The sequence below is a fragment of the Pinus tabuliformis genome, chromosome 1_2, assembly GCF_031772625.1.
Source record: "Pinus tabuliformis cultivar Carrire ecotype Pingquan chromosome 1_2, CPIR1, whole genome shotgun sequence".
Classification (NCBI taxonomy): Eukaryota; Viridiplantae; Streptophyta; class Pinopsida; order Pinales; family Pinaceae; genus Pinus; species Pinus tabuliformis.
The window spans coordinates 492,580,710-492,608,127 of NC_142298.1; positions in this window are offsets into that span (position 1 = coordinate 492,580,710).

Here is a 27,418-nt window from a genome sequence, read left to right on the forward strand (position 1 = left end):
GACACTAATCAAATCTCAAAAGCTGACTCACCCCCCTTGCAAACATCTATATATGGATCCCTCATCCCAGAGATCCAGAGGCTGGAATTTTGTATCTTCTAAGGAAGTGTTGTTGGTTTCTTGGTGTAACATCATAGTGTTGGGTGATCTAAGCTTTTCATGAGGTGAAGAAGGGTTTTCTTGCTGAAAGGATGATGCTGGGTCAGAACAATTCATTGTAATCCTCTTTGCTATTCTTGATTATTAATAAAGCTATTCAAGTTTTCATCCACATTCTTGTATGATTGATGATATATGAATTTGTGTGGTCAATATATATCTGGTCCTATATTGTTTATGATAGTAGATCTATGTTCTTGGATAGTGTTATGCTGCTTTGATTCTACAAGTGCTCTTTGAAGCTGGGTAGACGAGGAAGCGAGTGGCAAAGATCTATCGGAAGAGAGAGGAATCAAGCAAGGAACCAAGCGCAAGACAGAGGTTGGTCTCCTTCTTTCCCCTCTTATCTACTTCTCATAAAGGAAAACAAAAGTGGTTTTAGTTTGTTTGTTTTTAAGGTAGCTACCAACCTTAGTGGGACTACCAGCTCTGCATAGACACTATATTTCCCAATAACAAAATGGCGACTCCGCTGGGGAACGAATAGATTGTTTGTTTGTCTATATTTGTTTACTTTATAAATTTACAGACAGAGCCTGAAGTCAATCCAGCGAGCCTTCGAACTGCATTTTCTATGTAAGTGCAAAGTAGATCAATGCTACTTCAGTCTATCTCCGGGTTTTTTTTATGAATTGAACAATCAATTTACAAGCTCTCTAATTGCCCTTGTGGTGGCTCCAGTAACCTCCTTAGATCTACCCCTGTGATTTATTTACTGATTACCACTTTCTCGGCCTAAATCCCTTAACTGAGTTGCAAACTGTGACCCGGAACCCAGTTGAAGTCTTGTCCATGGACCATCGCACTGTCTCTTCTTTGGAATCTGGATGCATCGCACTTCCCGAGTGTAGTAGGTGTGCTGCATCTCGCTTTCCCTGTGTTACAGGTGTGCTGATCAGACAAGACCTCTTCTGCTCTTAGATTTTGGTTTCTGTGTTCACTCTTTTCAGCTCTATTTAGGAGTTTTGTTGTCTGTAGTCAGTATACCTCTGTTGCAACCCCCTTCCTTACCATTATTCTGCCTCCATTGTGCAAAGAACTGTAAATGTTTTTATGTATTTTAAGCCATTTTCAGTTCTCGTTTACAAAGAAGTAGCGTAATTGAATTGTTGTTTCTTGATTTGAAAGTGTCGCAAGTGTCATTTTTAGTCATAGAAGAGAATCCGATTATTCTTGATAGTCAATTACACTGTTACTCTTGTATTTGATTTTAATTAGTAGTTTTTCAAGTGTCGAAAGCAAGTTTTCAATTCCAAATCGCAAAGTGTCGTCATTGTCTTCATTTTGTCTTGAAAAGAAACTTGTTAGTAACGTCGCTTTGAAAAATAATTCAGATTTGCGCTTAGCTTTCTTTTTACCATTCACACATTAAGAAGGCTGAAAACAAATACATGCATGTGCATTTGCATTTAGACTGTTTGTTGGTTTGATTTAGGACAGTGCATATAGTGTGTGCTCTCTGCTCTATGTTAAAAGAATATCATCTCTCTTTCCTTAGTAGCTAGGATTTTCATTGCAAAAAGAAGATTAAACGATTGTTTATCATCTTAGATTGCATTTTAGGAATTGTATATCTACATCATGCAGTGAACCTGAAAGGCAAATTTCTTAAGCAAGATCAACTGTAAAATAAATTTAATGAATCTAAAAATGCTTTGGAACCTAACGCACAACAATTAGAAGTCTAGGCTAGAGATGTATTCTGGCGTCGTAAAGCCTGGTAACTGTTGTTTTCATTGTTGGTTGGGTGATTCCACCACTTTGAGACGATAAGTGCCAGTACGAACTTGTGCTCCCACGTACCGTCGAGTATATATTGGGAGACCACAATAGGCTTTATCCTTTATCCATAGGAAGCCGTGTCTGCCGCCCTATTGATCGCAATGCACTGAACACAGCATTTGGGAAGATTGACTGCCGTACCGTAAAAAGTATTCTGCGGTTTTGCGATTGGTTTGGTAATCCCTCTGTCTAGATTTCCAGAGTAGTCTCTTTTGTTCCTTTTCAGACTCCTTAAAGGAAAAGGTCTATCTGAGCACTTATCACTTCAAGCTCATTAAAAATCGAAGGTGACTAGAGTCATCTTTTGCTTTTTCTCGACTCTTAAAAATTGAAAAAACAAGTTTTGTCAAAGCGTCTAAAATTTATTTTAATCGGAATAAATATCACCTTTCCTACGTTGGTCTTAGGTTGAGAAAAATGGAGTCCACCAACCAAGGAGTTCCCCCTGGGGGAAATCCTAGTCCTTTCTCGTCTTGGGGAGATGTTGGTGCACCCCATATAGCCACATTGTCGCTTCCAAGATTGACAATTGGCTTGCCTGTATGGCTCTTCTCAACCTCTGTCATTCAGAACACCATGATTCCTGAATAATCAAGTCAGCAATTAAACGATACTAGAGTTACCCCCCAACCTTCTACTTCGTCCCATTCTTCCTCCCCTCCTTCCTCTTTGCTTGATGAAGCTGGTAAAGCCAAAAATCAAGTAACCTAGAAGAAGAAGGAGAAGAAGAAAAAAGAGAAGAAGAAGAAGGAGCCAAAGGCGAAAAGGGGCAACCAAGCATCTTCTAGCGAAAATCCACACACTGCACCGTCCAGGTCTAAATCGCCATGTTTCATTTGCAAAGGAGACCACTATCATCGAGATTGTCCTTACATCCCTCAGATCTTAAGGGACTGGTCTCCTTGTTTGTACAATCCAGTGTCATCAACCTCTGATGATCATGTTGAAAATACACCGTCGACTAGTGAAAGTGAAGCCCTTGGACAAAAAGGAAAATGTAAATTTCCTTGTAAACTGTGTGAAGGCGATCACGCCGTCCACCGTTTTCCCTTCTTAGATGAGGCTAAAAGAGTTTTGGACGACCGTCCGGTTTCACCATTATGGCTTCCTCCTGGATATAAGAAATTCTTGCCGAGTCCTTCACTAGTTGAAAATCTGGCCAACACTCCATTGTGGTCGGCCACAGCGTCTATCATTGAAGATAAACCATCTAAATCCACACTAGACAAAAGTCAAAAGGTCGAGGTGGCAGTTGACCCGGTCTTGACTTCAGAGGATCCATCTTCAGATGATACAGTCACCGGAGAGAACAAAAATGACACCGTCCAAATTCTCTTCGTAAGCACAGACTCCGATGAACATGGGGGCAGTCTACCCGTTCCTTTACCACAGGAAGGAAGTTCGTCAGAGTCGTATCTGGCCATCTATTCGGTACCACCTCCAAGCAACCTAGTTGTTTCCTTGAATTGGAATCTACTAGGCAGACCCCACTTACTGGCTAGTGTGCCATTTCGAATCATTTCTCAAATATATAGAATGGTGATGGTCGGTACCATCATAGATGAAGGGGCTTCTGTGAGTATCCTTTCTTCAACTGCTTGGAAAGCACTTGGTTCGCCATCACTTTTGCCTGAAATGAGAAATCTAACAGGCTTTGACAAAGGAACCAGTCGACCGTTAGGGATCCTTCCCAATGTGCCAATAACATTGAGAAGGAAAACCGTTCACATGAACGTAATGGTAGTCCAAGGACCCCTGGATTATAATCTACTCCTTGGACGCGACTATATTTATTGCATGGGAGCCATTGTCTCCTCAATCTTTAGAGTAATGTGTTTTCCGCATGAGGGAAGAGTGGTCAAGCTCATAGACCAGCTTTCATTCCCTGGTTCACACATAGAAAATAGTCATATACCATCCCTGAATGGTCTTTTCACGCAAGGAATGTCTCATCAATCCCCAGTCCATCCTCCTAATGAGCGCGAGTGATTTAGAGGATATGACTGAAACCTAGGGGGCATGCACCCTGGCCTATTTCGACAGGAAAACCTTGGGTATTGGGTAGGTTTCCGCGAAGGATATATGACTGGTTGACACACCTGTCCATTTAGGAAAATGGGGTTAGACCAGAATAAGATACCTCTGTTAAAGGGTAGGTCTTTCCTGATAAAACGAATGTTTTGTCTGCAAATTGAGGGGTAACCTGGAAACTCTACTTCACTATACCTAGGGGCATGCAAACCTTTTGGCATGCAAGCGAAGAGCGACCATTTATTTTTTAAATTTGTAGGTCCTCTAACTCTTTAAAATCATAGGATTGGTCGTTTCCTAACTTGCATAAAGAAAGGATGTGGGGCAAAGATTTGAAAAAATGCCTTTTTTAAAATTAGACATCCTTATTATACCATTGGATCGAGTAGTTTTAACGCAGAATTCAAGCTCATTAAAAAATAAACATAGGCAATGAGAAAATGTTCCCCAGAGTTTAAGCTCATTAAAAAATGAACCTATTTCCGGTAAATAACCATTGTGAATGTATTATCATCAGCCTTTGAAGCCTTGGTCGTGTTCTCATCATCACCTCCACTCTGTATTGGTCGATCATTCACCTAACCATTGTGAAACAGCTAAATCTTCAACAATGTTATAGTTCTGAGCCGCTCTCACATGTGGATTGAACGCTGACTTTCGAAGTATACCCTTGGCAGGCGGTTTGATTACTAAGTCTGGGTTAGGTTTCTTGATCTGTAGCGGATTGGAACCAGGAGCTGAGGTTGATGGGTTTGAATGAGAAGATTTTGCTTCCTTACCATCAACAGGGCTTTTACTTCCATAATCATGCGATTGAGTCGCAATCCTAACATGGGACATCATCATTATGGGTTCTTCGGAGGCATTTGAGGAAGAACCTATCATCTTACTATCTTGACTTGGAAAAGGATCCTTCAAAACAGCAGGCGTTTGGGAACCTTTGACAATTTTCGCAACCTCTACACGATGAGGGTAGTCTCTTGTAAAATACTCTTCATCACAAATGAGACAAGGATAACGAGGTTTGCGTTTCTCATCAATTGATTCTAATTTTTTAGGTTTCTCTTTCGAATTTTTGTCCGTTTTATTTTTCTTCTTCCCTTTCTTCTTACCGCCGGATTTTGATTTGGCTGTAGATGACTCTACAACATGAATATTGGCGGAAATTTCTACGGAAGAATCTCCTGTCGGGGAATCTGCCAAGGTTATGATAGGAGAAGAATTCTTGGAAGACTTCTTCTTACTTTTGGTATTAACCGTACCAATCATACCATCAGCGGCATGAGACCCTGAAGGAGCTGCAGTTATTTGATTTTTCTTAGGAAGATCGGGGTTTTTCTCGTGTAACGTACTTGACTGCGTATAAACTAAGTCAAGGTACTATGCTTGAGCAATTACTTGCTGTTCAGTAACGACTTTGGCCTTAGCTACATCCTCAGTGATCTTCGGAAGTAAAGATTTTACAAACCATTCAGCTAAGATCTAATCCGGAATAAAAACTTTCACTAAACGCCGTCGACGTCTCCATTCATGAGTGTGATCTGAAATGTAAGTGGGCATTGACTGCTTTAATGAAGTTAATAATTCCGTGCCATTGTCATATCTGACTGGAAACTGAAAATGAGTTAAAAACAAAGTAGCTAACTGACTAAAGTTATAAAAAGTGGCTCGCGGTAACTCAATGTACCACTTGGCCACAAGACCAATTAGAGTGCGCTGGAAAAGCCTTAAACGGATTGAATCATCTGAAATGGAATTAGACGTACACCAAAGGTGATAAGTCATCACATGGTTCGACGGGTACTCTCCTGATTTGCCTTCAAACTTAGGAATATCACTAGGCAACTTATTCGGAATTGGCGGCCAAAATGGAAGATAGTTAATTGGATCGTTCGTAAGGCGCGACAAGTCAGGCAAGTCCAAAGTTGCGATAAACGGTAACTGACGATTAGGGTCCCTAAAACCCTAGGTCATGAGACCAGCCCCAGGAGGAGGATATCCAGGATAACTAGGAATTGGAATTGCATTTGGGATATTATATCCTCTCGGAAAACAAGGATTAACTGGACCATACTGGGGTTGTTGAGGTTGTTGATATGTATACCCAGGGTACCGTTGATACTGATAGACTGGTTGCTGCACAAAAGGACCGAATTGGTACTTTCCCTGGTAAGATTGATAAGTAAATTGAGGTTGACTTGTGACAACCATACTTGGACCAGGTTGTCCTACAGGCATCTGAACCGAAGTTTGAATTGTGGATCTAGACTGAGGTAAAGATGTCTGAGGAGTTGATACAGGAACAGTAGAAACCGGAGATGTCAATACTCCAGAAGTAGGTGGGGTAGATTGAACAGATGTTGCAGTAGTTGCAACAGCCGTTTGAGGCGGAGTACGAGGCGTACTAGGCCCAGGCTCAGAAACTACAGAAGGTGCAGAAGTTTGAATAGTAGACTAGACAGGTTGATGGGGTGAACCAGAAACCAAGGGTTGTCCAGTTTGAGATGACAACTGTACATTCGGTTGCAAGACCTGTTGAGTTTGAGATGGATCCACTAAATTCATTCTAGGGTACGAACCCATAACAGGTTGAGAATATTGAGGACCATAACCGGGTTGAGGGTAGGGTTGATAATTCAAAGGTACATTTCCAGCTCCTTGGACATATGATTGACCGGAAGGTGGTTGGAAACCTTGGTTCGGGTACTGACCTTGAGGTTGATAACCTTGAGGCACGTACTGCTACTGGGGTTGACCTTGAGGTACATATTGATACTAGGATTGACCTTGAGGTACATATTGAGTCTCGGGTTGACCTTAAGGAACGTACTGTCCCGTAGGTATGTACTGTCCTTGAGGTTGCCCCCCAGGCACAAATTGAGGACTTTGAGGCTGCTCCCCAGGCGGTAACTGGCCACCTTGAGGTTGAGGATTGGGAATAGTACCTGACATCATGAGAATATCTTCTACACTCAATGGCTTACTTCCATTATTTCCAGTTAATAACCCTCAATCAATAGGTTGAGGAGATGCTCCTGAAAAAGTACCAGTAAGTGACTGATACCCAGAGGGAACAGAAGGACCGCCGTACAAAAAGGTTTATGGAGATTGAGAAAACATGGATGACTGTCTTGACATATTTAACGGAGGATAGTAACCCCTAGGTGTTGGGTGAAAAGGAATGCGAGGTGGTGAAAAACTTAGTCTCGGGTTTTCCAAAAAATTGGTCAATGAAAGATACCAAGCATTGCTCCTAGGTGGACTGTAAAAGATTGATTCACGCTCCCTAAGTTCTATAACAGGTTGATTTTCAGGGATAGGGATACCTTCTTCTTCCGGAGTAGCAAGTTCTTCAATAGCTATAATTCCAGAAGGAAGATTTTGGGTAATTATTCTTTCTACCATGGTTGAACCAGGACCACTGGAAGTTGGAGAGGTAAATCCCGATGTTGGAGTAGTAGCAAATTCAGTTTTAGGTTCAAATATTTCAGGTTCCTCACCTAAATCACCAGTAGATGAAAAACTACCAGTAACTTCAGAAACAGAAACAGATTGTGGATTATAATCTGCTACTAAAGCTTGATAATCTGGATGTACCACTAAAGAAGACTCTCCTTCTTCAGGTGACCCAACTCTACTGTCTCTAGGAGTTACAAGGGCTCTTAACCCTTCAGGCTGGCTCGGTGAAAACTTAGGAGGTTGGCCTCGAAGTCTACGGGACTTCCTCGATAATTCAACCACGATTAAATATTTTAACTACTTCACACACAAACAAAGTAAAATCTCAATGAAAACCACCTAAAGCCTCTAAAGAACCAAACAACTTGAATCACACGCCTAAAGAATCTAGGAGATCAAACCACACACAAACAGTAACTTTCCGTACTGAAAACACTAGTTGGTGATGAAATCCAACGTCGCAGAGTTCAATACAGAAATGGCGGTTGGAAAAGTTACCCCGGCAGCCTGCTTAATGAATAGACTGGCACAAGTTTCTCCACTAAACCATCTCGAGTGAAGAGAACCCCCTAGAAAATCCAAGTGAGTCTAGCCGACGTCTGCTCTGGTACAGTGGGATCTTCCCGCCACCATCACCTTAGGAAAGAATCCTATAGAATATGGTCACTATGGTTACCAACGGAAACAAATATACCTGGGGGAACAGTCTATGATCTGATACGCACATAAGGGCAGAGTAACAAGCTCAATCCCCTTGAAGGCTCCTTGACATAATCCAAGGTTTATGAACAAGTGACCCGAGGCTCCTCGACAATGGTTAATCCGAGGTTTACCATTTTTAATACGTGAATATCTGGCGTCATTCCCAATGAGGAAGGATTGATTCCCACACTGGTTTGGACACGATATCGTGCTTCTCCTTTAAGAGGAGCTTTCCCAAAGCATAGATGTAACAATTGGATTTTTCTCCTACCGCAAGATACAACTACTTTTTTGTTTTACTATCTTGGAGAGTTAATTACTCCCTACTCCAAGACACTAGCCTAAGCTATGTTGGTGTAATAGAGCCCTAGAAATAAAAAGATTACTAGATAGATTTTACTTTAAGCGTTATTTTATTGGTTTTTCTTTAAGTCAAGAGGTGCGGAGATGAAACTTATGGTGTGAAGACTCGACTCGAAATCACTAAAACAATGCACTTAAGATGATATGCAACCTTTTCCCTTCAATGAGTTTCTAGCTAGGAAAGATTTTGAGAATGCAAATGCTTGTAAACACAAATCTTTCTTAACAAACAAATCAAAAGAAGAGATTTTTTTATTTTCCAATGCACTCAAAAACGAGACAACTAGTTATATTCACAAAAATTTCCCTTTTCTTTCAAACACTCAAATACTACAAAAACAAACTTTTTCCAAAAGAGATTTTTTTTATTTTCAATTTTCATAACGCACTCAAAACTATGGAAAAAACTAATCTTGAGATCTATATATTCTAAGAACTATTTGAAGTAAAAGCTTACTAGATTTATTTTCAAGGATGTTTTACTTAGCTATAAGCAAACTAAGGACTAATTTGTCCAGAATCACAAATCAGTCAAAAAACAACCAATTTTTGTTTTCTTTTCTAAAAATGAAATCCAAACTTTTAACACAAGTCTTTTCGAAGTTTCGCAAAGAGAAAACACAAGATGGATTCCTCAACAAAGGTAGATTTTTCAAATGGTCAGACTCGTAAGAAGGCCAGTAAAAACCAAGGTGATCTGAGGCTTCTAAGGCTTCTAAGCTTTGAGCTACTACAAGACCAAAATGAAAATCAAGCCCGGTAACCAAAACTTCTAGGAATTTCACCTAAAACCCTAACACCAATGGAATTAACCTAAGAAAAGTTCCTGACAAGTCACATGCAGGTCTGGGCAGGGGATAACAACACCTAAACAAAAACTAAGCTGACTAAAAGAGAAAATCTTAATTTTTCCAAAATTTTGATAGGGTCTGCAGGCCCACAGTTCACACAGGTGCGGTACCTGTGAAAAGAAAAAGTGCGGATAGGTCCACACTGTGTTGCAAGCCGAGGGTGCGGTCCTCTCCCAAAGTTATGAAAAACAAAAAATAATCCAAGATCTACTAAATCTACCCAATTCCACACACAACAAGCCAAAAACAAAAACAAAAACACAGTTTCTCAAGTCAAAGAAAAAGCAAGGAAAAAATCAAGTCCCCAGTGGAGTCGCCATTTTGTCACACGGAATGAGTCGTTCTTTCCAACAAGAGCAACCTCCCTAGTATCTAATGATATCTAGTGACAAGCAAGCCAATCAAATCCTATCTTTCTCTAAGTATGAAATTTATAAACAAAGGCAAACAAGTGTTTTAGGCCTACCTTGGTCCAATTCAAGTTTGTGGAAGCCTCACTCCTTTGATCCAAATGAGCTCCGTTGTAGCGAATCTGCAAACACAAACAAGCACACAAATTAAATAGTACCTGAAAATCCAATATCATAAAGCATACTTATCATGATGATCAAGGAATTCATAAAACAAATCACATAAGACAATTTGTTGAGAAAAATGAATCTGATTGTATTAATTCAAATCAAAGAAGAACTTTACAACCTGTGGCTTTATGTTGTACAAGCTCCTCCCAGGGTCCAACAAGAAGTCTCCTCTACTTTAACAAGTTTCACTCTCTTCCCAATGAAGCCAAAAGATATGTGATCTCTCCTGTCAAGCTTAACTAGGAAGTCTCAATTCCACCAGCATTTACCCTAAAAAATGTTCAGCTTCTAACCTCCCTAGCAACCAGCCCAATGCCTTAATTTATAGTGCAATGGAGGGAAGTTACTAGGTCCTCCTTCAAAGGGATAAAGCCCTCCTTCAAAGGGATAGCTCCTCTCATCAAGGGATTAGCTCCTTCTCTTTTGGGATGCATGAACCACCTAAGAGCGAACCATCCACATCAAAATTCCTTCTAGAATCATCTAGAATTAACCCAAATTGAGTCTTTTAGAATAAACTTGCGCCTTTTTGACTTTCATAGGGGTCCGCACCCACTCCTCTAGAGACAGAGCGGGTAGGTCCGCAGGTAATATGAACAGGGGGTGCGGGACCGCAAGCAATAGTGAGAGAAAGTGCGGAACCAGAGGTTTATTGATTTTTAATGTCTTTCTCTCATTTTCAAAGCTTGACATGAAGAGCTGAGGTTTGAGACTTTCTTAAGAGGACATTATAAGTGATGATAGACCCATACTGACTGCAAATAGTCATGGTTAGAGGACCTACAAATCCAATCATGTCCAATCATGTCCAATCATGTCCAACACAGTGTAAATTACTATTGTCGGCTATAGGAACTGTTGACGTTCAGGACTCGAACCTTATAATTTTCGATATAGAAAATAGTACACCACGCTTACCTCATCAAATGGCTTTCCAGATCCCAGTGTTAGTCAAAAACAAACCTTGTTATAGGACTGTGATTGATGAGGGAGCCTCAACGTGTATTATGTCGATACAGTGTTGGAGATCGCTTGGTTCTCCTTCGCTAATTCAATCCTCGACGATTCTGAAGACCTTTGATGGCCGTGGGTTTCATCCTTTTGGAATTCTATAGGATTTACCTATAGGGGTTGAAGGCAAAATTTTTAATCTAGACGTGGAGGTGGTTGATGCCCCTCTATATTACAACCTTCTCTTGGGTCGTAGTTGGTCTTACGCTATGACAACTGTCATTTCATTGGTCTTTCAGCTTATAAAGTTCCCTCATAATGGAAAGATCGTAACTATAGACCAGTTGACTTACTTTTCATTTGACCTAGCCTCTTCTAAAAGCATTCAGAATGTCGACAAAACAACTATCCCGTATAAGGATGTTGGAGTAGGACTAGTTAAAGATTCTGGTTTACTGGGAACTTTTCCTTTTCCTCCTATCAACGCATCATCTTCTACTGCAACCATTCATATGATTTCGTTAGACACTATTGTTTATGATGATCCTTGGATCGTACCTTCTGAATCTTAGATAGACTCATTTGGTGATGTTATGCCTTTGAGTCCATATGAAATTGCATATCAGGTCGTGCAGTCATTTTCTGACCCATCTTCAACCAAAATTGACTTAATGAATGTGGTCCATGAGGAATCACTTTCAACATCAAACTCAGATTCAACAATGTTTTCCGAACTTTTTCACGCTAATGAGCAAATTCGTGAAATCCTATGTGTCGATGATTTACCATGGGAAGATCTTCGTTTTTACCCGAGATTGATCATTTTAAAATGACTTTTCATCTATTCTTACGACTGAATATGTCAAGGAACCTCAGAATCCGATGAAAAATCCTGATTTAGAGTTAAATTTGGGAAACATTTCTTGAACTGTTCCTATTGATATTTTGGTTAAGCTTGGAATTATTGAGAACATTCATATAGGTGCCTCATGTATGGAAGATGAAATTCAAACATATAAGGCCCTATTTCAAGAATTCCGCGACGTGTTTGCTTGGTCATATGAGGAAATGCCAGGAATTGACCCCGGAATTGTTGTTCATGAAATCAAAACTTACCCGAATGCTAAACCCGTCCAGCAACGTTTGCGTCAGATCCACCCGAGAAAAGCTGCTGCTATTAAGGTAGAAGTTGAAAAATTACTCAAAGCAGGTTTCATTTATCCGATTCCATTAACGGATTGGGTATCAAATATTGTTCTTGTTAACAAAAAGCAAGGGACAATAAGAATATGTATCGATTATAGGGACATTAATCGAGCCTGTCCAAAAGACAATTACCCAACTCCCTATATCGATCAAATCATTGATGATTGTGCCGGTAGTGAAATATTTTCCTTCAAGGATGGTTTTTCCGGATACAATCAAATAAATATTCTACCTGCTGATCAACCAAAAACGACTTTCATTTGTCCATGGGGTACATTTCCTTATTGCAAATTACCTTTTGGGCTCAAGAACAGTGAGACAACTTTTCAAAGGGCCATGTCTTACGCGTTTCATGACATCAAGCACATTGTGCAACCCTATCTTGATGATTTACCTGCTCATTCATTGCATCGAGCTGATCATCTCATCCATTTATGAGCAATCTTTATGAGGTGTAGGCATTATCAGATTAGGTTGAATCCACATAAGTGTGTTTTCTATATATAAATGGGTCGGTTACTGGGGTTTGTTGTTTCGAAAGCCGACATTCGCGTCGATCCCTCGAAGGTTGAAGCTATTGTCAAATTGCCTCCTCCTTCGAGTCTTCACCAACTCCAAAGTTTGCAAGGGAAAGAAAACTTTTTACGTCGATTCATTCCTAACTATGCTGAGATCACAAAGGGTTTTACCCGGTTGTTGAAACAGAATACTCCATTCTTTTGAGATGAGATAGCTGATAAATCTTTTGATGCACTAAAACACACGTTGACCCATGCACCGTTATTGCATCCTCCCAACTACAACCAGGACTACTTCTTGTATCTCGCCGCTTCCCATTCCACCATGGGAATGGTGTTAGTTCAGGAAGATGAATTTGGTACTGAACATGTGATATATTACCTTAGTCAAACTTTAAATCCAACTGAGCTAAAATACTCACACATGGAGAAACTAGCATTGGCAGCTAAGCTGTCCAACGTTTTCGTCATTACATTTTACTACGTAAAACTACAGTAATTTCTTATTGCAACCCTATGATCTATATTTTAACCAAGAAATTGCTAGGGGGAAAGTACTCCAAATGGATTATGATCCTGCAGGAGTTAGACTTGGAATTTGAAAAGTCTAAGTCGAAGAAATCTTTAGTTTTTGCGGAGTTAATGTGTGACTTCCCGCATGTTGACACGGAAACTGTGGCAGAGGAGCCCATTGCGGACGAATCCTTGTTTCTAATCAGCATTTTAGATCCATGGTATGGGGATATCATCATTTATCTCCAGACCCAATCCTGTCGGCCAGAAATATAAAGGTCAAAATGTCGAAAAATACGATTCCAATCCCAACAATTCAGAATTATTGGAGATACTCTTTATCACCATGGGGCGGACTCTATTTTTCGACGTTGTTTAACTCATGAGGAAGCTGAAAGGGTTCTAAATGACTGTCACTCTGGAGCGTGTGGCAGTCATATGTCTGGGTATGCCACAGCCCAAAAGATATTGCGCACTGGCTACTTCTGGCCGTCTTTGTTTAAATATTGTATTAACGCGGTCCGAAAATGCCACAACTGCCAAAATTTTTGATCGAAAGATGCGTGCTCCACCTGCTCCTCTCCACCCTATAATTGTCGTCGGTCCGTTTTCAAAATGGGGTATCGATTTTCTTACATGTAACCCTCACTCGGCCGGGGGGCATGCGTATATCATCCTTCTGGTAGATTATTTTACCAAGTGGGCCGAGGCGATGCCTACATTTGTGGCAGACGGCAAAATAGTTGCGATTTTCGTGTTCAATCATATAATTTCTAGGTTTGGTGTTCCACAAGCGATTATCACTGATCATGGGTGCCATTTTCGAAATGTTATAATGACTGAACTTACAGGCCAACTTGGCTTGCATCACGATAGTTCAACTCCATATTATCCACAAGCTAATGGTCTGGTTGAAGCCATCAACAAAGTTCTAGTCATCATGATCCGACGAATCATTGGGATTCATAGGTCGAATTGGCATAGCATGCTATTTTCAGCGCTTTGGGTGTATCGAACCTCAGTAAAAAACGTCAACAGGGTTCACTCCTTTCCAAGTAGTTTATGGTCTGGAAGCTGTGTTACCCATTGAATGCGAAATCCCGTCATTGCAAATGGCCATCGAGTTACTTCCCGCCACTTTCGAAGAGGAAAGACATTTGTTATACTTGGCTCAACTAGATGAGAATCGACGTGATGCTGCATTAGCGATCGAAACTCATGCCAAACGTATTAAAGCTCAGTATGATCGAAATGTTACTCGAAATTTTTTGGAAGGAGACCTAGTCTTATTGTACGATCAAGCAAATGATAAATTAGGCGCTGGAAAATTCGTACCTATGTGGCATGTTCCTTATGTTGTCAAACGAAAGCTGGCAAAAGGGGCCTATGAATTGGTAGACTTTGACGAGGTCTCTTTAGGTAAACCCAAAAATGGTCTTTACCTGAAGAGGTATTAAGCTTAAAAATGGGTGTGGAGATTTTTAGTTAGGTTAGTTTTCTTTCTAGCTGGTGTGTTTTAGATTAAAAAGTGTGCTTAGTTTAGAGAGTGTTTTTCGTCATTATTCCTGCTTATCTTGGTTTTACTCTTGATATTGCAGATGTCGACGCCTCTCCAAACATACATTGGTTTTGATGATAGTGCTTGTCGTAATACACGGAACATTTCTTCCGCAGCTTGGGTTATTTATTCGCCCTTTGACGAGTTGGTATCTATGCATGGGGTAAGCCTCGGTCAAACAACAAACACCATTGCAGAGTATAGTGCAGTGATTGAGTTATTATCTGAATCTATTTCATTTGGGATTCAGAGTTTGATAGTGAGGTTAGATTCTGAACTCGTTGTATTACAGCTTAATAGAGTATATGCCATTAGAAATCCAGTGTTATTGAGATTATTTTTGAGAGTGCGTCTCTTGGAACGTGAATTTGATTATATTGAATATCAACATTTTCCAAGATATTTAAATACATTAGCAGATGCAATTGCTTCTTGAATGTTAACTAGACATTTGCAATAATCATACAAATAAATTTAAAAACATTCCATAATATGTTTTACAATATAAGCCAGTAATAGTGATATAGTATATGTCATGCGGAAAGAGTCAATTTTACGGACAAAACCGACCTCCCTAGAAGCTAAGGCTTTCTAGTGACAAACAAGACAATTAAGCATTATCTTTCTCTAAATATGCATTTAGAATACAAGTAATCAGGTGTTTAAAACATACCTTTAGTCCAACGCTGTTTGTAGTAGTCCAGCCTCTCCGATCCAGATGAGCTCCTCGTTCTCTTTGAAACCTGCATTCACTAACAAGCAAACGATTACATAGCACCTGAATAACTCATAAAATAAAACATATTCATCATAAAGACCAAGGAGTATATGAAACAAATTATATATAACAACTTGTTGAGAAAAATGAACTTAATTGTATTAAGTGGAAACAAAAGAAACCATTACAACCAGTGCCTTGGTGTTGTGCAGGTCCCTCCCAGGGTCCAGCAAGAGTTCTCCCTTACCTTGATCAGCTCACCAACTTCCAAATGAAGCTAAGAAAGGATGGGAATCTCTCCTCTCAAGCTCTATAAGGGAGTCCTAATTTCAGTAGCATCTACCCTTATGAATGTTCGGCTTTCAACCTCCCCTCCCTCTGGCCCAATGCCTGTATTTATAATGCTTTGGAGGAAGTTAATCAGGTCCACCATCAATGGGATAAGCCCCTCTTTGAAAGGGATAGCTCCCCTCTTGATGGGATAAGTTCCTCTTTCATAGGGATACATGAACCATCTAGAGGCGCTCAATACACGTCAAACCATCTTCTAGAATGCTCTAGATTCGACCACAAGTAACTTTTTTGAAGTAAAACTCGCGCCTTTTGACCTTTACAGGAGTACGCACCCACCCCTTTACAGACAGAGCATACAAGTATGCAGGTATTGTGAACTTGGGGTGCGTACACGCAGGTAAGGTTAAGGGAAACTGCGTAACCAGAGTTAATTGACGTTTTAAGGACTTTCTCTCTTTCTTGCAGTTTGACATGAGGAGCAGAGGTATAAGACTTGCCAAGGAGGATAGTATGATAGTTGATGGAGCCATACTAACTGCAAATAGTCATGGTGACAAATTTTAGTGTAACAGATTACCCCCTAAAGTGCGAAACCTGTAGTAGATTAGGGTTTCATATCATCTAGGAAGGGTGAAGTACTTTATCATTTCAAGGATTATCTTGTGGAGAGCCCAGTCGGAACCTGCAAATATTCAACACAAAATACATATGTAAGATCATATCATCACTGAGGTAGGCATTCCCATACTCAGATTGAAAACTTTAACTAACAAACTAACTACTGCTTTGATATAGGAATGATTTCGTAGTACATCATAATCATAGACCCTTGTAGACACAGTATGGATGCAGCCATCTGTTTATAATTAGTCTACTGTATAATGAATACAAAACTCCTCGCAGCCTGGATGGTGGAAACTAGATCTAGGGTCTTCATTTCTACTTCCCGAAATGGTACGATTCTATCCATGTGAATGAATGAGTTGATGTCGAACATGGTAGAAACCACTTGATTACCAGTCGATGATGTAAACTGTTAACAAGTGTGAGAGAGACCACCAGTGATGTCAATGGTTCTCAAAGTACCCAGTACAATCCATGAGATGTGAATGAATGTGTTGATGTCGAACATGTCACGGAATCCTTTGATCGAAAGTCAATGATGTAAACCATCGTCAAAGGCGAGAAACTTGCCATTGATGCATGCAGATTTCAAGGTACTGATGATTCCTAGGTCATCTTTCTACATAATGTTCTGATGTCGATAGAAAGCGACCCGTTGCAGGCAAGCCCACAACACGAAATCATAAATCAAGTTGAAGAAATGTAGCTGTAAGGACTGACTCAGGGATGGTCGAGATGGATGACAGGTAGTTTGCAGGTGAATGGTTTATTTGCAGTGACCTCTTGAACACATAACGACACGACAGATGGCTTGGTGACAATTGACCCAAAGTTAATACCCGGAACCGGTTGAAGATTTTCAATGTGGTTTGATTAACTGTTAGGCAAAGGATTTCCCAACCCAGGTGAATGAAAAGTGTCGTGTTCAAGAGTGGTGATAAGGTTTCTTCTGAGACAAAGGATAACAAATATGCTCATTTTTCTCTCTTTTCCACCACCATTTCTGGCAAGTACCTCTTTATTTTTTACAAGCTTGAGGAGGATAACATATGCTTGATTATAAGCTCATCCTTCGGATGAGTCCAACTTAGTTTAGATTCGAACCCTAAGAAGGAGTGGTCCGTTCCTGTTTGTAATCGAACAGGTCCTTTACTGTGAAATTTTAACGAGTCCAGTATAGGAGAAACTCGGCGTTTTTCAATTTTAGAGAGTCTGAAAAACTTAAGAAGACTCCAGGGTTGAACTTTTTCGTAAATTTGTGTCTCCCAAGCCCGAAAAAGTATAAAATAATACTTGAGAGAGCCGCTTGATCTTTTACAACCAAGGAGTACTTTCATAATTAGTGTCTTTGACCTGCAAAGTAAAAAGCGATCAAGGACACGTCGTTTTATTTCCAGTATCGAATTTGAAACAACAAAAATCTGGCAATCTTTTCCTGTTTTTACGGTCAGAAAAAGGGCTATAAGAGGACCGTCTTTTAATTCCGTTTTACACATTGCCACTGGATCCCATATGGGGATGGCGATTGATTGCTATCGGGGCACCATTTTCAACTGGTGTGATGCTGTGTTGGCCAATTTAAAGGGCCAACTGACTAGGACTAAAAACGAACAGCTAAAGACTTTTGGTTATGGGCCTTTAGTTGTGAGTTTTGCCCTAAAGAGGGTTTGGATGTTGATCCCACAGCAGTTCACTGTTGAGGTTGGGCCTCCCCGAGAGCCTAAATTAATGCGATGGGTTGCGGTGATGGCCCGTCATCCTGACGAGGGCACGGAGGTTTTCCGATTTACTCCGGAGTATTTTCACTGGTTGGAGGACCAGATCTTTTCTATACAGGGTTTTCCTTATGCCGAAGTTGATTTTTGTGGAGATCCAGACATGGTTCTTCCACCGGGAGAACAATGGGATGACACAGGTACTTCATTTTTCAAAAGTTTTTAAATTATCTACTTTTTTGTTTTTTATATCGTCTCAAAATTGACAGTAACAATCTTCAAAATGCAGATGTAGGCCCACGCCATCCAGCCAATCTCCGGCCTTTCGAGAGGAGACTACCAGTTGCAGCGGCAACAACCCCACGGGACGAGGCCACAGAGACCCTAGCTGAGTTGGAACAATACCTAGAGCGTCTTACGGCAGATATACCAGAGACTACTATAGACGATATTCCTATCAAGCTTCAGCGCTATGTAGTCACAGTCCCAGGACCTTTTAGGACGTTCTTGTGTAGGGTGGCTCGTGCAGTGGTGTCGTATAGAGAGCATCACCAGTGATTGGATGGTCATTTACATGTGACATTTTGGTTTTTTGTACTTATCATTTTTTCCGATCATAAGGTGTTTTTCAACCTATGATTGAAGACGATGTATTTTTTGACACACTCCTATCTATATATATCATTATTACCGGCTTATCTTGTTAAACATGTGTGATGAAATGTTTTTAAATTTACATGTATGATTATTGCAAATGTCTGTCTAACATTCGAGAAGCAATTGCATCTGCTAATGTATTTAAAGACCTTGGAATATGCTGATATTCAATGTAATCAAATTCACGTTCCAAGAGACGCACTCTCAAAAATAACCTTAATAACACTGGATTTCTAATGGCATACACTTTATTAAGCTGTAATACAATGAGTTCAGAATCTAACCTCACTATCAAACTCCAAATACCAAATGAGATAGATTCAGACAATAACTCAATCACTGCACTGTATTCTACAATGTTGTTTGTTGTTTGACCGAGGCTCACCCCATGCATAGAAACTAACTCGTCAGAGGGAGAATAGATAACCCAAGCTGCGGAAGAGATATTCTGTGTACTATGACAAGCACCATCAGCAAATCCAATGTATGTTTGGAGAGGCATCGACATCTGCAAACATCAAGGGTAAAACCAAGATAAGCAGAATAATGACGAAAAACACGACGAAAAACACACTTTCTAAGCTAAGCACACTGTCTAATCTAACAAACACACCAGCTAGAAAGAAAAAACCTAACCTAACTAAAATCTCCATACCCATCATTTAAGCATAATACCTCTTTAAGTAAAGTCCATTTCTGGGTTTACCCAAAGAGTCCCCGTCAAAGTCTACCAGCTCATAGGCCCCTTTTGCTAGCTTTTGCTTGACAATGTAGGGCCCATGCCACATAGGAACGAATTTTCCAGCACCTAATTTATCGTTAGCTTGATCATATAATAGCACTAGGTCTCCTTCCGTAAAATTTCGAGGGGTCACGTTTCGATCATACTGAGCTTTCATACGTTTTGCGTGAGTCTCGATCGCCAATGCAGCATCACGTCGAGTCTCATCTAATTGAGCTAAGTATAATAAACGCTTCTCCTCTTCGAAAGTAGCTGGAAGTAATTCGATGGCCATTTTAAGTGACAGGATTTCGCATTCAATGGGCAGCACAACTTCCAAACCATAAACTAGTTGGAAAGGAGTGAACCCTGTTGATGTTTTCACTGAAGTTCGGTACGCCCAAAGCGCGGAAAATTACATGTTGTGCCAATTCGACCGATGAATACCAATGATTCATCAGATCATGATAACTAAAACATTGTTGATGGACTCAACTAGACCATTCGCTTGTGGATAATAAGGAGTTGAGCTATCGTGACGTAAACCAAGCTGGCCTGTAAGTTCTGTCATCATAACGTTTCGAAAATGGCGCCCATGGTCAGTGATTATCGCTTGTGGGACACCAAACCTAGCAATAATGTGATTGAATACAAAAATTGCAGCTATCTTGTCGTCTGCCTCGAATGTAGGCATCGCCTCGGCCCACTTAGTAAAATAATCTACCGCAAGGATGATATACGCATGCCCCTCGGCCGAGTGAGGGTTACATGTAATAAAATCGATACCCCATTTGGCAAAAGGACCAACGGCAATTATAGGGTGGAGAGGAGCTGGTGGAGCGCGCATCTTGCGATCAAACACTTGACAGTTGTGGCATTTCCGGACTGCAGTAATACAATCTTTAAACAAGGACGGCCAGAAGTAGCCAGCGCGTAATATCTTTTGGGTTGTGGCATACTCAGACATATGACCGCCACACGCTCCAGAGTGACAGTCATTCAGAACCCTTTCAGCTTCCTCGTGAGTTAAACAACGGCGAAAAACCAAGTCCGCCCCATGGCGATAAAGAGTATCTCCAATAATTTTGTACTGTTGGGACAGGAATCGAATTTTCCGACGTTCCGACTTTGAAACTTCGGGCCGAAAGGATTGGGTCTGGAGATAGATGATGATATCTCCATACCACAGATCTAAAGTGCTGATGAGAAACAAAGATTCGGCCGCAATGGGCTCCTCTGCCACATTTTCTGTGTTAGCACGCGGGAAGTCACACATTAACTCTGCGAAAACTAAAGATTTCTTAGACTTAGATTTTTCAAATTCCAAGTCGAACTCTTGCAGGATAACGATCCATTTAGAGTACTTGCCCCCTAGCAATTGTTTAGTCAAAATGTAGATCATAGGGTTGCAATTCGAAATGACTGTAGTTTTACGGAGTAGAATGTAGTGACGAAAACGTTGGACAACTTGAACGGCTGCCAATGCCAATTTCTCCACATGTGAATATTTGAGCTCAGTTGGATTTAACATCCGACTAAGGTAATATATCACATGTTCCATTCCAAATTTGTCTTCCTGTACTAAGACCATTCCAATGGTGGAATGAGCGGTGGCAAGGTACAAAAAGTAATCCTGGTTGTAGTTGGGAGGATGCAGCAACGGTGCAAGGGTCAACGCGTGCTTGAGTGCATCAAAAGATTTCTGAGCTATCTCATCCCAAGAGAATTGAGCGTTCTGTTTCAACAACCGGGTAAAACCCTTTGTAATCTCGGCATAGTTAGGAATGAATCGGTGTAAAAATTTTGCTTTCCCCTGCAAACTTTGGAGTTGGCGAAGACTCGAAGGAGGAGGCAATTTGATGATAGCTTCTACCTTCGAGGGATCGATGCGAATGCCGGCTTTTGAAACTACAAATCCCAACAATCGTCCCACTTCTATGCAGAAGACACATTTGTGTGGGTTCAACCGAATACGATAATGCCTACACCTCATGAAGATTGCTCGTAAATGGACAAGGTGATCAGCTCGATGTAATGAATGAGTTGGCAAATCATTGAGATACAGTTGCACAATGTGTTTGATGTCATGAAACGTATAAGACATCGCCCTTTGAAAAGTGGCTCCGACATTCTTAAGCCCAAAAGGTAATTTCCAATAATCAAATGTCCCCCATGGACAAATGAAAGTCGTTTTTGGTTGATCGGTAGGTAGAATATTGATTTGGTTGTAACTGGAAAAACCGTCCATAAAGGAAAATATTTCACTGCCGGCACAATCATCAATTATTTGATCGATATAGGGTGTTGGGTAGTTGGCCTTGGGACAAGCTCGATTGATATCCCTATAATCGATGCATATTCTTATTGTTCCCTGTTTTTTATTAACCGGAACAATATTGGATACCCAATCCGTTAACGGGATTGGATAAATGAAATCTGCTTTCAACAGCTTCTCAACTTCTACTTTAATTACTGCCGCTTTTCGTGGGTCAATCTGATGCAGACGTTGCCGGACGGGTTTAGCGTCCGGGTAAGTCTTAATCTCATGGACAACAATCGTGGGATCAATTCCTGGCATTTCCTCATAGGACCAGGCAAACACGTCGCGAAATTCTTGAAATAGGGCCTTGTATGTCTGAATTTCATCATCTGAACACGAGGCACCTATATGAATGTGCTAAACAATTCCGGGCTTGACTGAAATGTCAACGGGAATAGTGCGAGAAATGTTTCCCAAATTCAGCTCTGAACTAGGATGTTTCATTGGATTCTGAGCTTCTTTGACATATTCAGCTGTAAAGGTTGATGAGAAATTGTTTTCAAAATGATCATCCTCAGGTAAAAACGAAGATCTGTGATGGAGATCTTCCCATGGTAAAGCATCTACACACAGGACTTCACGAAGTTGCTCGTCAGATGACACAACTTCGGGAAACGCTATTAACTCCGAGGCTAACGTGAAAAGTGATTCCTCACAGACCACATTCATTTGGTCGATTTTGGTTGAACTCGGGTCGGTAAAAGACTGCACGGCTTCATAGGCAATTTCATATGGACTCAAAGGCATAGCATCACGAAATGAGTCTATCTCAGATTCAGAAGGAACGATCCAAGGATCGTCATAAACAATGGTATCTGAAGTAATCATATGAATGGATGCAAATGAAGACAAGGTGTTGATTGGAGGAAAAGGAAAAGTTCCCAGTAAACCAGCATCTTTAACTAATCCTACTCCAACATCCTTATAAGGGATAGTCGTTTTACCGACATGCTGGATACTCTCTGAAGAGGCTGGGTCGGATGAAAAATAAGCTAGCTGGTCTATGGTTACGATCTTGCCATTATGTGGAAACTTTATTACTGGGAAGACCGATGAAACGACCGCTGTCATAGCGTAAGACCAACTTCGACCCAAAAGAAGGTTGTAGTCTAGAGGGGCATCAACCACCTCCACATCTAGACTAACGGATTTTCCTTCAACCCCTATAGGCAAATCCTGTAGAATGCCAAACAGATGAAACCCACGGCCATCAAAGGACTTAAGAATTGTCGGGGATTGATTTATTGAAGGAGAACCAAGCGATCTCCAGCACTGTATCGACGTAATACACGTAGAAGCTCCCTCATCAATTACAGTTTGATGAATAGGCCTGTTTTTGGCTATCACTGGGATCTGGAAAGCCATTTGACGAGGTAAACGTGGTGTACTATTTTCTAGATCAAAGATTATTAGGTTCGTGTCCTGAACATCAACAGCTCCTATAGCCGACAAAAGCAATTTGTGTTGTGTTGGGCATGATTGCAGCACTTCCAAAGCCGACATTGCTGAGGGTGAAATAGCTAAATCCTCAACAATGTTGTAATTCTGGGCTGCTCTCGCATGTAGATTGAAAGAAGACCTTCGAAGTACACCCTTAGCGGGCGGTTTGATTACTAAGTCGAGGTTAGGTTTCTCGATCTGTAGTGGATTGGAACCGGGAGCTGAGGTTGATGGATTAGAATGAGAAGATTCTGCTTCTTTGCCGTCAACAGGACTTTTACTACCATAATCTTGCGATCGAGTCGCAATCCTTACATGAGACATCATCAATATGGGTTCTTCACTGGCACTCGAGGAAGAACCTATCATCTTACTCTCCTGCTTTGGAAATGGATCTTTCAAAATAGCAGGAGTTGGGGAACCTTTGACGATTTTCACAACCTCGGCCCGATGAGGGCAATCTCTTGTAAAATGATCCTCTTCACAAATAAGACAAGGATATCGAGGTTTGCGCTTTTCGTCATTGGTTTCCGACTTTTCAGTTTTCTCCTTTAGAGTTTTGTCTGCTTTATTCTTCTTCTTACCTTTCTTTTTCCCACCGGATTTTGATTTAGCTGTAGATGACTCTACAGCGTGAATATCAACGGAAACGTCAACAGAAGATTCTCCTGTCGGGGAGTCTGGTAAGGTTATAATAGGCGAAGAATTCTTTGAGGATTTCTTCTTTCTTTTAGTATTCACCGTACCAATCATGCCATCAGCGGCATGAGACCCTGAAGGAGCAGCAGCGATTTGATTTGACTTAGGAAGATCTGGGATCTTTTCGTGTAACGTACCTGACTGAGTGTAAACTAAGTCAAGGTACTGCGCTTGAGCAATCACTTGCTCCTCAGTAACTGCTCCGGCCTTAGCTACGTCTTCAATAATCTTCGGTAATAATGATTTAACAAACCATTCAGCTAAGATTTGGTCCGGGATAAAAACTTTCACTAACCGCCTTCGGCGTCTCCATTCATGAATATGATCGGAAATATAAGTGGACGTCGATTGTTTTAATGAAGTTAGTAACTCCGTGCCATTATCATATCTGACCGGCAACTGAAAATGAGTTAAGAACGAGGTAGCTAACTGGCTAAAATTATAAAAAGAGGCCCGTGGTAACTCAATGTACCACTTGGCCGCGAGACCAATGAGAGTACGCTGGAAAAGACGTAAGTGGATCGAATCATCCGAGATGGAAATAGAGGCACACCAGAGGTGGTAAGTCATCACATGATTCAACGGATCCTCTCCAGACTTACCTTCGAACTTGGGTATGTCACTGGGCAACTTATTTGGCATTGGCGGCCAAAACGAAAGATAATTTATTGGATCGTTCGTTAGGCGCGACAAGTCTGGTAAATCCAAAGTTGCGATAAATGGTAATTTCCGATTAGGATCCCTAAAACTCTAGGTCACGAGACCAGTCCCGGGAGGAGGATATCCAGGATAACTAGGAATAGGAATCGGGTTCGGGATATTGTATCCTCCCGGAAAACCAAGATTAACCGGACCGTACTGGGATTGTTGTTGTTGTTGATAAGTGTACCCAGGATATGGTTGATACTGGTAAACTGGTTGCTGGACAGCAGGCCCGTATTGGTACTGTCCCTGGTACAGTTGATAAGTGAATTGTGGTTGACTAGTGACAACTGTACTTAAACCAGGTTGTCCTACAGGCATCTGAACCGTAGTTTGAATCGTGGATCCAGACAATGGTAAAGATGTCTGAGGAGTAGTTACAGAGACAGTAGAAACCGGAGCTGTCGATACTCCAGAAGTAAGTGGGGTAGATTGAACAGATGTTGCGGTAGTTGCAGCAGTCGTTTGAGATGGAGTACTAGGTGCAATACGCCCAGACTGAGAAACTACCGAAGGTATAGAAGTTTGAACATTAGACTAGACTGGTTGCTGGGGTGAACCAGAAACTAAGGGTTGTCCACCTTGAGATGACAACTGTACACTTGGCTGCAATACCTGTTGAACTTGCGATGGATCCCACACTATGTTCATTCCGGGGTATTGACCCATAACAGGTTGAGGATATTGATATCCATAACCGGATTGAGGATAGGATTGATAATTGAAAGGTACATTTCTCGTACCTTGAACATAAGATTGACCTTGGGGTGGTTGATAACCTTGACTCGAGTACTGACCTTGGGGTAGATACCCTTGAGGTAAGTACTAATACTGGGGTTGACCTTGAGGTATAAATTGATACTGAGGTTGACCTTGGGGTACATATTGAGGCTGGGGTTGACCTTGAGGAATGTATTGCACCATGGGTACATACTGTCCTTGGGGTTGCCCTCCAGACGCAATTTGTGTACCTTGAGTTTGCCACCCAGCCGTTAATTGAGGCTACCCCCCAGGCGGTAACTGACCACCTTGAGGTTGAGAACTGGGAATTGAACTCGACATCATGTAAATGTCTCCTACGCCCAACGGTTTATTACCATTGTTTCCAGTTAATAACCCATGTTCAATGGGTTGAGGAGATGCTCCCGCAAAAGTACCAGAAAGTGACTGATACCCAGAGCGAACAGAAGGACCGCCATACAAAAAAAATTCAGGCGATTGAGTAAACATGGACGACTGACCAGACATATTTAGAGGAGTATAAATACCTCCAGGTGGATAAGGAGTACAAGGTGGAGAAAAACTTGACCCTGAGTTGTCCAAATAATTAGTTAACGAAAGATACCAAGTAGTACTTCTAGGTGGACTGTAAAAAATGGATTCACGCTCCCTTAGATCAATAGTAGGTTGATCTTCAGGGATAGTGACGCCTATTTCTTCTTCTGGAGCAAGTTCTTCAATAGCTATCAAACGAGAAGGAAGATTTTCGGTGATGACTCTTTTTACCCTAGGTGAATCGCACTAGAAGTTGGAGTAACAGGTTCAGATATCTCAGGTTCTTTGCCTATATCACTAGTAGATGAAAAACTACCAGCAAGCTCAGAAACTACAATAGCTTCGGGATTATAACCTATTTCTAGACTTTGGTAATCTGGATGGACTACCAACGAAGACTCTCCTTCTTCAGGTGAACCTACTTTACTGCCACTAGGAGTTACAAGGACCTTCAAACCTTTGTAATGACTCGGGATGTCTTCAGGAGGTTGGCCCCGAAGTCTATGGGACTTCCTCAACAAATCATCCACGATTACAATCTCAGGAGACTGGCCCCGAAGTCTACGGGACTGTCTCGGTAATTTAGCCACAGTTAAAAACTTTTAACTACTGCACACGCAAAAAAAGTAAAATCTCAAAGCAAACCGCCTAAAGTCTCTAAAGAACCAAACAAATTCGAATCACATGCCTAAAGAATCTAGGGCGTCAAACCATACACAAACAGTAGCCTTCCGGACCGAAAACACTAGTTGGTGATGAAGCCCAACATCGCCGAATTCAGTACAGAAGTGGCGGGTGGAACAGTTACCTTGACAACCTGCTTAATGAATAGATCGGCACAGGTTCCTCCACTTTAATCGTCTCGAGTGAAGTGAACCCCCCGGAAAATCCAAGTGAGTCTAGCCAACATCTACTCCAGGTACAGTGGGATCTTCCCTCCACTGTCACCTTGGGTAGAACCCTAAGGATAATGGTCACTAAGGTCACCAACAGCAACAAATACACCTGGGGGAATAGTCTACGATCCGATAGCACGCAAGGGCAGAGTATCAAGCTCAATCCCCTTGCCGACTCCTTGACAATAATCCAAGGTTTACCGACAAGTGACCCTAGGTTCCTCGACAATAATCCGAGGTTTACCGTTTGTAGTACGTGCGTATCTAGCGTCGTTCCCAATGAAGGAGGATTGATTCCCTCACTGGTTCGGACACGATCTCGTGCTTCTCCTTTAAGAGGAGCTTTCCCAGAGCATAAATGTAACAGCTGGATTTATCCTACCACAAGATGAGCTACTTGTTTGGTTTTGCTGTCTTGGAGAGTTAATTACTCTCCTACTCCAAGACACTAGCCTGATCTATATTGGTGTTTCAGATCCCTAGTAAATAAAAAGTTACTAAGTAAATTTTACTTTAAGCGTTAATTTTATGGCTTTTCTTTAGGACAAAAGGTAGTGGAGATGAAACTGATGGTGTGTAGACTCGACTCAAATCCACTAAAAAGATGCGCCTAAGATGATTTAAACTATTTTTCTTTTTTCAATGAATTTCCTAGCTAAGAGAGTTGGAGAATACAAAATTGA